At 37.2% G+C, this 12,696-nt stretch overlaps 1 protein-coding gene across 6 annotated transcripts in view; it reads right to left on the reverse strand.

Moving 5' to 3' along the window:
• The window catches only part of PLEKHA7 (pleckstrin homology domain containing A7), a 163,808-nt gene that overhangs the window by 134,194 nt on the left and 16,918 nt on the right, over positions 1-12,696 (reverse strand). The gene's annotated exons all lie outside the window — the stretch shown is intronic.

Genomic DNA, 12,696 nt, shown 5'->3' on the forward strand with positions numbered 1-12,696 from the left:
TTGTTTTGTATTTAGCTGGAGCTATTTTTTTCTCTGTTCAGTGATGTGACAGGCATAAAAAGCAAAGGTTAGGTAAGAGGTATTTTAAAAAATCAATGTAAAAGTAAAATAAAATTAATTATTTCAGATGGGAAGCATATAAAGCAAGCTCTGTAAGGACAACTGCCAAATCTAAAGGAATATAAATTCTCTTGGGAGGTCTGAATCTCAAAGATGTGCTTTACTTAATTCTCATCTTTCATGCAGTTCCACTGCATGTATAATTTTCTAAAGGGCTTAAGTCCAACTAAGATCCCATTCCTACTGAAAGAAACAGTTCCACTTCTTGCCTTCCCAATGCTTCCTCTACACCAGCACTGGTGGTCGTGCAGCCATGCAGCAAAGGGAAGGGCAAGTTACTGAGTGGAAATCAATCTCTCATAGGATGTGTTTTTCAGCTAGATTTAAGTAATGAGCTGGAGAATCAGACAGCTAAACATATGTCCCAGGACTGGTCAGGAAAGGGCTACAAACGGAAGATGGAACTGTTAGAATCCCTTTCATCGGCAGCTCATTTTTAGGTTAGTTTAAGTCCTTCCTGAAACTTTTTTGCGAGTCAATTTTTGTTCTCATCCACAACAAACAGGATAGGACTTAAGACCTTTTTCTTCCAATGAAAGTAAAGAAGTTGAATTAATTGGCTTCTAACTTAGCCATGCAGTAATCCAAAACTCCCCCAAACTGTCAACCTTCAGACTTGTATTGACCAAGAGTGGGAAAAGCAAATAATTAACTTTTCTTGTCCTTTGTTTCTAGAGAAATGCTCAGAAACAGGCACATGTTAACTCCTTTCACTCCCACACACTGGACATAAGTAGCCCACTGTCAGGTGGCAACAACCAAGCGCATAATACCCCCCTAATAAAAACAGTCACCTAAGAAAGAAAATCCTGCCAAGCTTTAAGAACCAACAATAAACTTTTCAGGGCACCATTTAAAACTTCTCAGAATACACAATGAATATATCTATGATGGGGTGGCAGGAGTGGGACTTGGGAAAGGGTACCAAACGGAAGACTGAAGTACAAAACTACCCAAGGTCAGTTGTTTTCAAAAGTCTTGGTTCTTCTCCCCACACATTTTATAACTTGAAAAAGGTAAACAAAGAGACCTATTGAAGTTAAGGAAAAAATGGAGAAGAGTTTTTAATAATCTAACTTTCAAAATAGGTACTGCAGTTCCCTTAATGTTTTATTCATATCTTATCTGTTTTTAATCACTAGTTCTTTGTCTTTCACTTAAGATACTCTTGCTGACAGTATTTTGTTAGCTGTCTGGAACTTGAAAGCTCACAACAGCTATTGTCACAAGTGAGAAGCAAAACTAGGGACTTTATTGAACAGCTTAATTTTATGCAAGCAGAATACATTTTAGAGCCAAACTGAACACTGAAAACCAGCAAGATACTTGAATATGTCGAGACTATTCCGAATCAAATCTTTTCTTAATCCCAGGGTATCTCAGCTAAATAAGTAAAACCCCAGGAAATGTTACAACACAGAAGCAACTCTCCACTTAGAAAGAATAACATGACTTCTAAAAAAGCCAACACTACTGTTTTCTTTTAAAAATACTTATTGTTCCATCAGTCCCAGACTAGTAGGAAACTGAAAGCACTGCCTAACAAGGAGAAAGTTCTCCCCCCTGGACTCAAACTGACAAGCAGATATTAATTTTAGGATCTTTACCAAAAGTATTTATGAAAGAAAAGTTCTTTACCCAGAACAACTACAGGGGTAAGCTACTTTTCTAGTCCTGTACCAAAAGACCTACCATCAACCAGGTACCAGCTGCATAATAAGTTGGTAGAAAGCAGCTACACAATAAGTTTCCTCATAAGACACAGTGTGGGTTTTATTTCTTATACCTGTAAACATCAATAGGTGAGCTATTCATTGCATTGCAGTCCATGCATTTCACAGTGGAAAGAAAGGGAATTTGGGAAACAATTAATCTAATCTATTTTATATGTCAACTTTAAGATAGGTGAAGTTGCCCTAGAAATACCTTTCTTCTGCTACCTATAAATGAACCTTAAAGTGACTTTCTGAGATGTCATTTATGTTAGAAATATCTACAGTTGGACAGAAAGTTTATGTGTGTGATTTCTAGCTAATGGCTTCAAGACCATACCAAATACACAAGACACATGAAAGTACCAAAGAAAAGCCATGGGTGAGCATATGACATCACAGTTTTGGCTGAGCTTGCTAATCGGGCAATCATACAGTAACTGAGTCCCTGCAAGACCAGGGGTTTGATGGATGGCACAGCTTTCAGAATAGACATTTTGTTTTACACACTAATCCTTTTGGCTGCTGCAATGTCATGGTCATATAGGGAGACACGGCTTCTGGACACCCTTAGCACAATCTCTATTTCCACTTTTATGAGGTAAGAAACTCCGTAAAAATACTAAGAACATGTTTTCAGCATTCTTGGGAAAGACTTCTCTAGAAACTACCCACTGTAAAAATGCAGAGTAGTCCTAAAACATAGTCTTAGTGAATTAAATTGCATAAAGAATGAAACATGCTAAAAGGCAGAATCAAACCTCTACTTATACTAAAGTAACATTCAAAAATCAAGAAACTTGGTTAAAATGATCCTTCTTGATTCTTAATTAACACTTTGCTTCTCTATGTTAAACTGAAGAACAACTGAAAAGCATTTAAATTGTGATAGCTGTATTTATGAACTCTAGTGCAAAAATATGTCTCAACGTAAAACCTGGTAATGGATAGGACAAAAAATGAAGTTGGATTAATCTTCTCAATTTATATTGTAAAATACAATTATTATTTGACGTTATATACGTATTCTTGAATTTATATATGCATTATATTTATTTACATATGTAAGTATTCTGCCAATTCTCTTAACTTTCAGGCTGTACTAAAAAGATTTATATGCTAAAATATTAATTACCAAAGTAACTTATTATATCAATAGCTATTTTTCTTCAGCCAATATCAGAATACTGTTGAATACTCTCAAATCAGTATTTATTCTGATACACCCACAACTATGCAGCATTCACTGAATACTTGGAAGTTTCTCTCTCATAAAACTTGCATATATCATACAAATAAATTAAAATTAAATATTTATGCATATCTATATTAAATGCTGCTCAGGAACTGCTATGGCAGCATATTTTGCAAACAAAATTGCGCTGGGCAAGAGATTTACTGAAATAGGAATACAGAGATCCTGAATAGAATAGCTTTTAGGTTAGAGCCTTCAGGGTCACATTGTGTTAGCAATAGCCAAGAACATAAAGGAAGTGGACACCATTAGAACTAATCTATGCCAAATCTAAAAACTCAATTTAAATGTTACACTGCTATCACAAGAAAGTCATGCCAAGGGGCATTTATCCATTTTCTAAGGCAGGACTGCAGCTTGTGCTAGATCAGCAGGGAGTACAGCAGTCATGTAAGGCAAAACTCCAATTTGGAAAGGATTAAAAAAAAGGAAGACATTACACATTGTGTCATTTCCAAATAGGCATGGGGACAGTACATTGAATTATAAATTGACCACTTGATTCTATCTGTAAAAAAGTCACCTAGAATATTTAAAGGAGTTGGCTCAAACTTCAAAGTTTAAGAAAAAAAACCAAAACAACCAAAATCTAAAAAAACCCCCAACATTTATTCACCACACTGAAGGAAAAGATGACTAAATATAATTAGCTTGAAATTATATTGTTTAAAACATTATTAGTCAAAAAAAATTGCAGGTGAGAAGGAGAAAAGGAATCTGAAGGTAGTGAGAGTGGGGGAAAAGAAACAGAGAATAATGAATACCCTGATATATAAATCTTACCTATAAACCTCCCGCTTTCACTTTATTTTTCAAAAAAAGAGATGCATACAAACATATAACTAGCATGAACAAAAAATGCCCAAAACTTACTTAAAAATTGAAACATATTGTTTATAAGGCAGATCCCCAAATACCTTTATGTCCCCTATTCCATTGATTGCAGAACACCACAAAAATCCAGACCTATATGGACAGCCACAGGCTTTGCTACAATTTGCACAGAGCCTGAAAGCTTAACTCTGAATTAAAATGCTTGGCTATGTTAACGTACAGTATTTTCTATATAAACCCAAATTATGTTTCTTTACCAAAATATCCTTTTTAAAAATGCAGAACTCTGACAGCCAAGCTCTCCCAGTTTTACAATGTTTCCTGGCATACTTGAGAAAAAGTTAACCTGGAGAAAAATGCATGCCAAGAATGTAACAACACACACAAATGAATCTGTAACAAGGTTTCCTGAGAGTGTAACTACATTAAATTTCATCATGTTTAACTTTTTCTGTATACTCATTTGAGTAACCCATTTTGTAACATTTCTCATTTTCCATCCATTAAAATTTCACTTCAGAATACTTCTCAGCAGTCAGCACACTCAGCTTACTTGATAGGCTACTGTTAAAAGCTCATATAAAAGTGAAAGTATAAAGACAGATACTGTGGGTTTACCTCAAACAACAGAAACAGTTGATGGAAAAAGCAGAGATTTAAATATGACAAAATAAAGCCTTTAATTATCATTCAGCAGATCATCTACATATGGTGGTAAATTATTGGCATGCAAGTAAACATTTGGTTCTTCAAAGTTTTCCTTATTTCCCACACAATTTTAGCTTCCTATCTTTACATACAGATGCTAACACTCCCTATTTATGGGTAAGTTGGTAGCAAATCCACCACAACAGTTGACACATATTCTGACAAAATATCAAATGCAAAGAGGACTCACTGGAGGGAGGAGAGGTGGGATCTCAAAAGTGTAGTTTGAAATTCAGTACCGTGGTTACAAGCAATCCAGGAAGTTCTCAAATTGCCAGCTTTGACTTTTAGTCAAATAGATGAGCACTTCAGCATTCGTTTTAAGAGAGCAACAAACATACCCATAGCTACAGAATTAATAGGAAAAAAACCTATAAAACATGCTACTCCTTTTCACTGTGAAACTTTCCTGTGCGTTTCTTTCTATGCGTAGGCTCAGTCAATGCTGCTCTGACTTACTGGTCACTTCTCCTCCTTTGCTAGATTCTCAACTTTCTTGTTCTGGAGAGCTAGTCAATGCTGGCCATTGAGGTCCAGCACTTCCCAACAGAAATCAGGCCACTGTTTACACATTCCTACATTTCTTCTGCGTGGCTGCTGAATACAGCATCTCCATTACTTTTTCAGCTGATTACAACTCAGATAACTGAAAGGAACTTACAAGGCACGCATAATGAGAGTTAATTATATTCACATGATGCAACTGAATTTATGGTCACACAAAATCTCAGCTACTGTAACAATTACACAGACCTACAAAATCCTCATGCCCAAAGCTTTTTTGCTTTTCCCAGTACAATGGCATGAAAGTCAGTAAGGCAAAACATGCACATCAGCACAACTGTAAGGCATACTAATCTAACCCATGGCAGCATGGTTTACCTCAGTCTTTTACATAAAATTAAAGGCATGTATACAAAACCAACATACCCTGTTTCTACAAAGTTTTAGAACATGATCTAATTAAGTAAGAAACATTCATGGTTATTTATAATCTCCAGAAATAAACAGCAAAAACTATTTTCTTTCTTTGAGTAGTTTATCTATATAAATTTGATCCTTTTAAGTACTGGCAAAAGCCCAGTGCTACTAATACTTAAAATTGTGAACACACCAATCTATCACCTACTTTCATTATCTAGCTTTAAAACCAAAAGTCTAAGCAAATGCCTCAAAATGCATTTTAAGTTTGAACATTAACTCCTAGAGAAATTTTATTTTATAAAAAGGTACTCTCAGCTGAATCACCACCAAATAACATTTACACTCATTAGCCAATTTGGACATAATTTGTTATATTTCAAGATTGCCCCTCCCATAACAACCATGAGGGAAACAGTAAACACAATTGCCCCCATCTATAACAGTGAATATAGCTGGAGTACAGATAGTATAGAAAACTTTTTTGTGCCAAATAGAATAATAATGTGGAGACAAAGTACAAAGAAAATAAAATATTTGTGCAAAGTAATAGGAAGAACAACTTCCTGCATCTGAGGAGCAATAACACCAGGCACCAGTACAGATTAAGGGTCATCCTCCTGTAAAGCAGCTCCATGGAGAAAGACATCGGAGTCCTAGAGGACAGCAAGTTTTCCACGGGACAGCAATGTGACCATGTGGCTAAGAGGGCAAATGGTATCCTGAGGTGCATTAAGAAATGTGTGTCCAGCAGGTCTAGGGAGGTTCTCCTCCCCCTCTACTCTGCTCTCACGAGACCACACCTGGAATACTGTAACCAGTTTTGGGCTCCCCAATTCAAGAGAGATAGGAATCTACTGGAGAGAGTCCAACAGAGAGCTATGAGGATGATTAACAGACTTGAACATCTCTCCTACAAAGAAAGGCTGAGACAACTGGGGTTTTTCAGTCTTGAGAAGAGAAGGCTGACAGGGCATCTTATTTATGTCTATAAATATCTGAGGGGCGGGTGTGAAGGGGAAGAGGTCAGTCTCTTTTCTGTGGTGCCAAGGACAAGGAACAATGGGAATAAGCTAGAACATAGGAAGTTCCACCTCAACATGAGGAGAAACTTCTTTACTGTGAGGGTGACAGAGCACTGGAACAGGCTGCCCAGAGAGGGTGTGGAGTCTCCTTCTCTGGAGACTTTCAAGACCTGCCTGGAAGCGTTTCTGTGTGGCCTGCGCCAGGCGGTCCTGCTTTCCCAGTGGGGTTGGACTAGATGATCTCTAGAGGTCCCTTCCAACACCTAACATTCTATGTGCTAAATATTTGTAGGAGAGACTTAATAAACACACAAAGCTTTCATATATATGCTGCTATTAATTGTTCTATAACTTTAAGAGCAGAAATTGCAAGACATTCATATATTTAAGGAATAAATGCAAAGATATTCCTGTCAAAGAGATATTGTCTCCAGGTTAAATAAAACTATTCTCCCTTTCTTTCTCCTTTTCTAAGCCCTGGAATGTCACACAGAGGATTTTACAGAAGCAGGATGTCTATGGTGAGGTACTGTACTTTCTACACCAAACATCTGTGTGTGCAATAGAATGGCAGCAATGACATATTCAAAAGTAGTGCAAGTAAAAACATGTACATCATGGCCAGATTTCTAGGATTTGGCCCTGGCTTTAAACCACAAAGCAGACACACTCTAGTTATATCCTGTAGTGCTGCATTGTTTGTTTTGATAACTACTTTATTTTTTCCACACCAAGTGATACAGTAATCACAGAAGTGGGGACTGTTTACTCATTTATAGACCAGTATACAGGTGAGCAATATCCTAAACGATTTCTTGGAAATTATATGTTATTATATGTTTAGGAACAGTCACATTCTGTACACATCCTTCCACCAACTCTTTCCCTCTCCTACTATGAATTACAAAGAGCAAAAATTTCTTGGGCAGCACAAACACACCGTTCACACTTCTAATAGTTCCAAAATGTAAACATGATGTATGATTTTAAATGTTTCAATAAATGTTTTGCTAAAGAAGTTACTGTCAAATTAGAAAATTACAAAACATATCCACCCTATAAAGCACAATCTATTCAATAGCCAAACACCTTAGCTGAAGATACTATTTTCCAAAGCCATTCTGAAGGCTCCAGAAGTCAAACACCATTACTTTATAACTCCCATTTCCATTACTCATACGAACAAAAGCAATCATTGTCTTGTCTGAGTAAGGCTGACTGCAAATACTTTACACTACAACAGGTCCTTTATGGTACTATCCAAGAGCTTTACCAATTTGAAGTTTCAATGAAGTTTTCAGGCAACTTCCCTGGAATGTACTGCTTGATGTGTTGGATAGGTCTCCAGTGGAAATACTTACTACCAGCATCTTTGTAAAACATTACTATCCAAAACACTACTTCTGACAAGATATTTAGTGTCATACTTTCCAAAAACCCAATGGTTTCTTGTTTTTTTTTCCTTATGTGTATGGAAACAAGTTCTGTAGTTCTATGCTGATGCAAATGTTAAGTCCTGTCATTTCTTCACGTGCATGTGTGGGAAGAGGGAGGGTATGTTTGTTTTTAAATACAGCTAGCACAACTTGTCACACTTCCCAGACTCTATATTTAGAACAGAAGGCTTTTGAAATGTGTTTTATTGGCAGTATAAGCTCCAATTCATGTATGTATCTGCAGGCAAGTACATCTGTTGCATAGGTGTATTTTTTGGACTTCTACCAGCTTCCCCTGCAGTTTAACACCAATTTATAGTAGAATTTATAGAGGAAAACAACAGAGACTCCATCAGAAATCAAAGCCAAGCCTCAATTAAGACTTTTAGAACAATAATTACTTGGTGCCAATTATGACAGTACTACCTACACAAACACACTTTAAGAACCTAAGAAGGGCTAGCCAAAGAGTGCAAACACTTTGCCTTTATTCATTCTTATTCAACAGTCTCTCTAAAAGCACATATAAACCCAAATATCCAGCACCTTTCTACATTGTTGACTGTCATCCCTAACACTGTGAGAAGAACTGAGCTTTAGTTTGGAATTACTTGTTTTTGCAATTCTATGCCAAACTAAGCTTTAACAAGTTTAAAAATAGAAATAGGCAAGAAAAGTTTAATCGCCTCAAAACGAAGTTGTGAGAAGACACAGGAGCACTACAGAATCCAGTTTAGAAACAAAATAAAATCTGTTAAGGTTATCCTTTCTTTCAGCATGTATTCAGTTTGCTGTTTCTTCTTTCAAGGCACACACACGACAACAGTGTTTTCACACACTTTTCTATTTTTTAAAACTGCCAATAAAGTAGATTTTGTTTTAAAGAGGGGAAAAAAATAAGAACCAAACACAAAAAAGCTTAAGCAATGAAGTAACCTAATTCTTGACAAGCAAGCCACAAAACCAGGTACATAGTACACAAAAGTACATAATTTCAGAAAATATATACAGTACGATAAAAAAATTCCCAACGGAAAACTACAGCAGCAGCAGCATTATAATTTTTCAGTAAAAATTATTGGTGCCACCATATCCCTCCTTATGAAGTATTCAGAAGACTTCAAACATCCTTGGAATATGCACGCAGACATACTGCAGAACTTAATGACAAAAATCAGTTGTCTATTTTCCCCTATTCAGAGCATACCAATGACTTTTAAATTTCAGTACAACTTTTATTTATGTATTGGAGTATTGTCCTGGTCAAACCGTGACAAGTATTTTAGAATGATGACACAGGAAAACAACAATGGCAAGTGACTTAAGTAAATAATGCCAGAAGTATTTCCATAACCTAAGTTTTTATACACAGACACCTGATATTACCTCTGAAGCCAATAAAGCATGGGTTGGTTGTTAAAGAAGTAAGTTTGGTTTTGGTTTTTTTCATGTGAATTTGGTGAGGCAAAAATTGCATAAAAACAATCTAGCCAAACGTAGCTGCAGATAGTATTTCTGTGTCAACATTGCAAATTCTCAATGCTGCTTTTTCTAGTATGTGCTCAAGTCTCCATCCAAAATTTGGCCCACCAACCTGAGAGCATGAGGAATGGTTCACAAGCCTTAAATTGCCGCATTTTAAAACAACAAATAACCAAACTAAATTCTACCACAACTATGTTGTGTTCACTGAGATCGGAAAGCCCCTGAAGATTAGTTGAGCTGGAATAACAAACCAAACCTGCCAGAACAATTCATCTGGCTTATATGCTGTTTCTTGGGGCCATGTTTCCTGAGGAATGCTCAAAAACAAGACGTTTTTCAAGTTGGGTAAATTTTCTTGCCATTCTGCTCCTGCCAGGATAAAGAGCCTCCTTATCACATGACAGGCTTGGGAATCAGGATAAACAACCAAAGTGCATTTAATGTATCCTCTCACCTGAGAGGTGCCCAGGCTAGACACACCTCTGTGGTTTTAAGAGGATATGCACTCACAGGTAAGAACTACACAATGAAGCAATCCCATGCAGACCGGGAGGAAGCAACAGGCAGAGGTCTTCTATGGCTCACTGGAAGAAACTGTGGCTCATCCCACTACATAGAGGGGGCAACTCTGAATTAAACAGCAAGTCAAACTTTCCTGACCTATTAAACTGTCTTTATCTCAAACAAGTTTTACATTTATTCTCCCTTCGATTCTCTCCCCCATCCCACTAGAAATGGGGGAGTGAGTGAGCAGCTGTATATTGCTTAATTGGCAGCTGGGGTTAAACCACAACAAAGCCATAAAATGTCAGTATGACAATATCTTGCATTATTTAGGGCACTTTATGTTGCTGTATTTATAGTACATTTCCTCTGGTTTTAGTAGTCTTGAATTCCACATAAGCAGAACAAGAGGATACACTGTTTTTATTATCACTATCTTCCATATTGAAACACAATATTTTAAGTTACCAGTCCTAAAAGGAAAACAGTTCTAGGATCATATTTTCTTCAATGTCCAACTTAATTCTTTGTAATCAGTACTGGGCAGAGGGTTTCAATAAACTTCACCAGGCACAAAATTCTGAATCTAACATAATTCTACTTTGAATTTTCAGGCTTTATGTAATTACAAAAATCATTCAACAATTGTACGTTAACTAGGAAACAAAGATCTCAAATTGATCTTTCATAATTATGAAACTAAGGAGCCTGGAGAAAAGATGCATTATTTCAATTCCATTTTTCAAGAGGAATTCATCCAAAGTGAAACATTTAAAAGCACATTTTATCCCTTAATAGTTGCAGTCTTGGCACCAAAAATGCCCTCTTGTGGCACAAAGGAACCCTGCAGAGCCTGCTCTCAGTTCTTTTGACTTGAATTTTACAGTAAGAATGTATTCCTCAGGGCTTATTTTGAAATTAGAATATAATAAACTGCAGCCAGTGTTCAGATTTTGAATGAATGCCTGAACTTACTCTGTGTGGCTCTTTCATTTTCACTCTTCCGAGTGTAAGTAGTGTGAACATCTGGTCCCTCCTGTAAATCTAAGCATAATCAAATTCCTGGGAAAAGCTGTGTTAGGAACAGAGCACTGTCACTTTGGCAGGTTCCTGAAAGGGGAATCTTTGGGCTCTTGGAATCTTTTATTAACGAACGTGCATAAAAACAACTTAACTGGAAAAGTATCCATGCAATTCGACATCTCCCGATGACAGGCAACGCCTTGCAGGACTGCCTCACTACCACCGAACTTAAGAGGAACAATCAACAGACAACTACAATCCACAGACAACTTACATAGCAGATTTGCTTTCCCATGGAGCAAAGCTCACACACTACATACTTTTCTGCTAACAGAAAAGGACGGCTTCAATTGCCTTATTTGAAAGCAGCATCTTCCACACAGGTTTTATGTTTGCAGCTTTTTAACTCTTAGTCTGTGAAAACGCCATAAGCAAATTACATTTGCTTTTTTGGTAAGCAAACCTGAAAACAAAACAAAACAACCAACCAAAAAAAACCCCCACACTTCAAAAACAGAAACAAAACCAAAACCCAACTAAGGAAGCCTTGCAACTGAAGCCAAACTCGACATGCACCAAAATCCTGATGCCCAGTGAGGACAGGGGGATGGGGTAGATCTCCCATCATGTGTCTACAATACAGCACAGTTAAGAGCACATTCTTGAACAGATCTCTCTTGGTTGCACTTTGCCAACCGACCGACGGCATCTTGACAGCCTGCCAGATGATTCATGAGGATAGTCACTAACAGCTTGTTGCCCTGTCAGGCTCCCGCCTCAACAGTCTGCTGCGAAAGGTGTTACTCTTGTTTTTTTTCAAAACACAGCTCAGGTAGGAAACAATTGTTTTCAAGCAGGGGAACCCTGGTTCCAGCCACCAGCCCATCTGCGCCCAGCTAGCGCACGGTGCCACCGCAGCTCTGTGCAGAGCAAGAGAGAACCGACCAGGCAGGTTGGGAGGCGTCAAGTTTGAGAAGAAAAAACCCAAACCAACACACACACCCACATTTTGGACAAAGAGGAAAACATTCAACCAATATTTGTACCTCGGTGCAAAAATTAAAAACAAGAAAAAACCCACACAAGACTTTTACAACCTGTCTATAAACCATCAATCAAGCCCAAAATTTTCATTGGAATGTTCAGATGACCTCAGAAAAAATAACAAAATGTTTTAATTATCTGAGTATCTAAAACTTTCTCTTATTAGACAGAAACCATTCACGTTCGGTTTATACAAAAAAGCATTTTCCAAGTTTCCAATCGCAGTTTCACACTTCAGTATTTTTTTTAAAAATACTTATTAGAACAGTGTATTTTAAAATAAAATTATAATTTAATACTTAGGGAAATCACTATATTATTTCATCTGTAAGAGCACAAATACAAACTTTAAAAAAATAAATATTTTTTGACAAGTGCCACTGAGCTTTTTTACAGCACTTGGTTGATATATAGCTGCAATGCATGTCTTCTGTAAAGAGCCAGATGCATGCACTGTGGGCTTATTTGTATTTATGCAGCAGTTTGGGCCCCCCAGATGACAGCTCCTCACAAAATGGTCACGGAAACGCACACATCACTGACAGTGAACAACCGAGCAGATCCCTCAGGACAAAGCCCTGTTTGCCATGCTGCAAAGCTACTCAGTTCAGAAACCACACAGGACTAAG

Source organism: Apus apus, chromosome 5 (assembly GCF_020740795.1).
Source record: "Apus apus isolate bApuApu2 chromosome 5, bApuApu2.pri.cur, whole genome shotgun sequence".
Lineage (NCBI taxonomy): Eukaryota > Metazoa > Chordata > Aves > Apodiformes > Apodidae > Apus > Apus apus.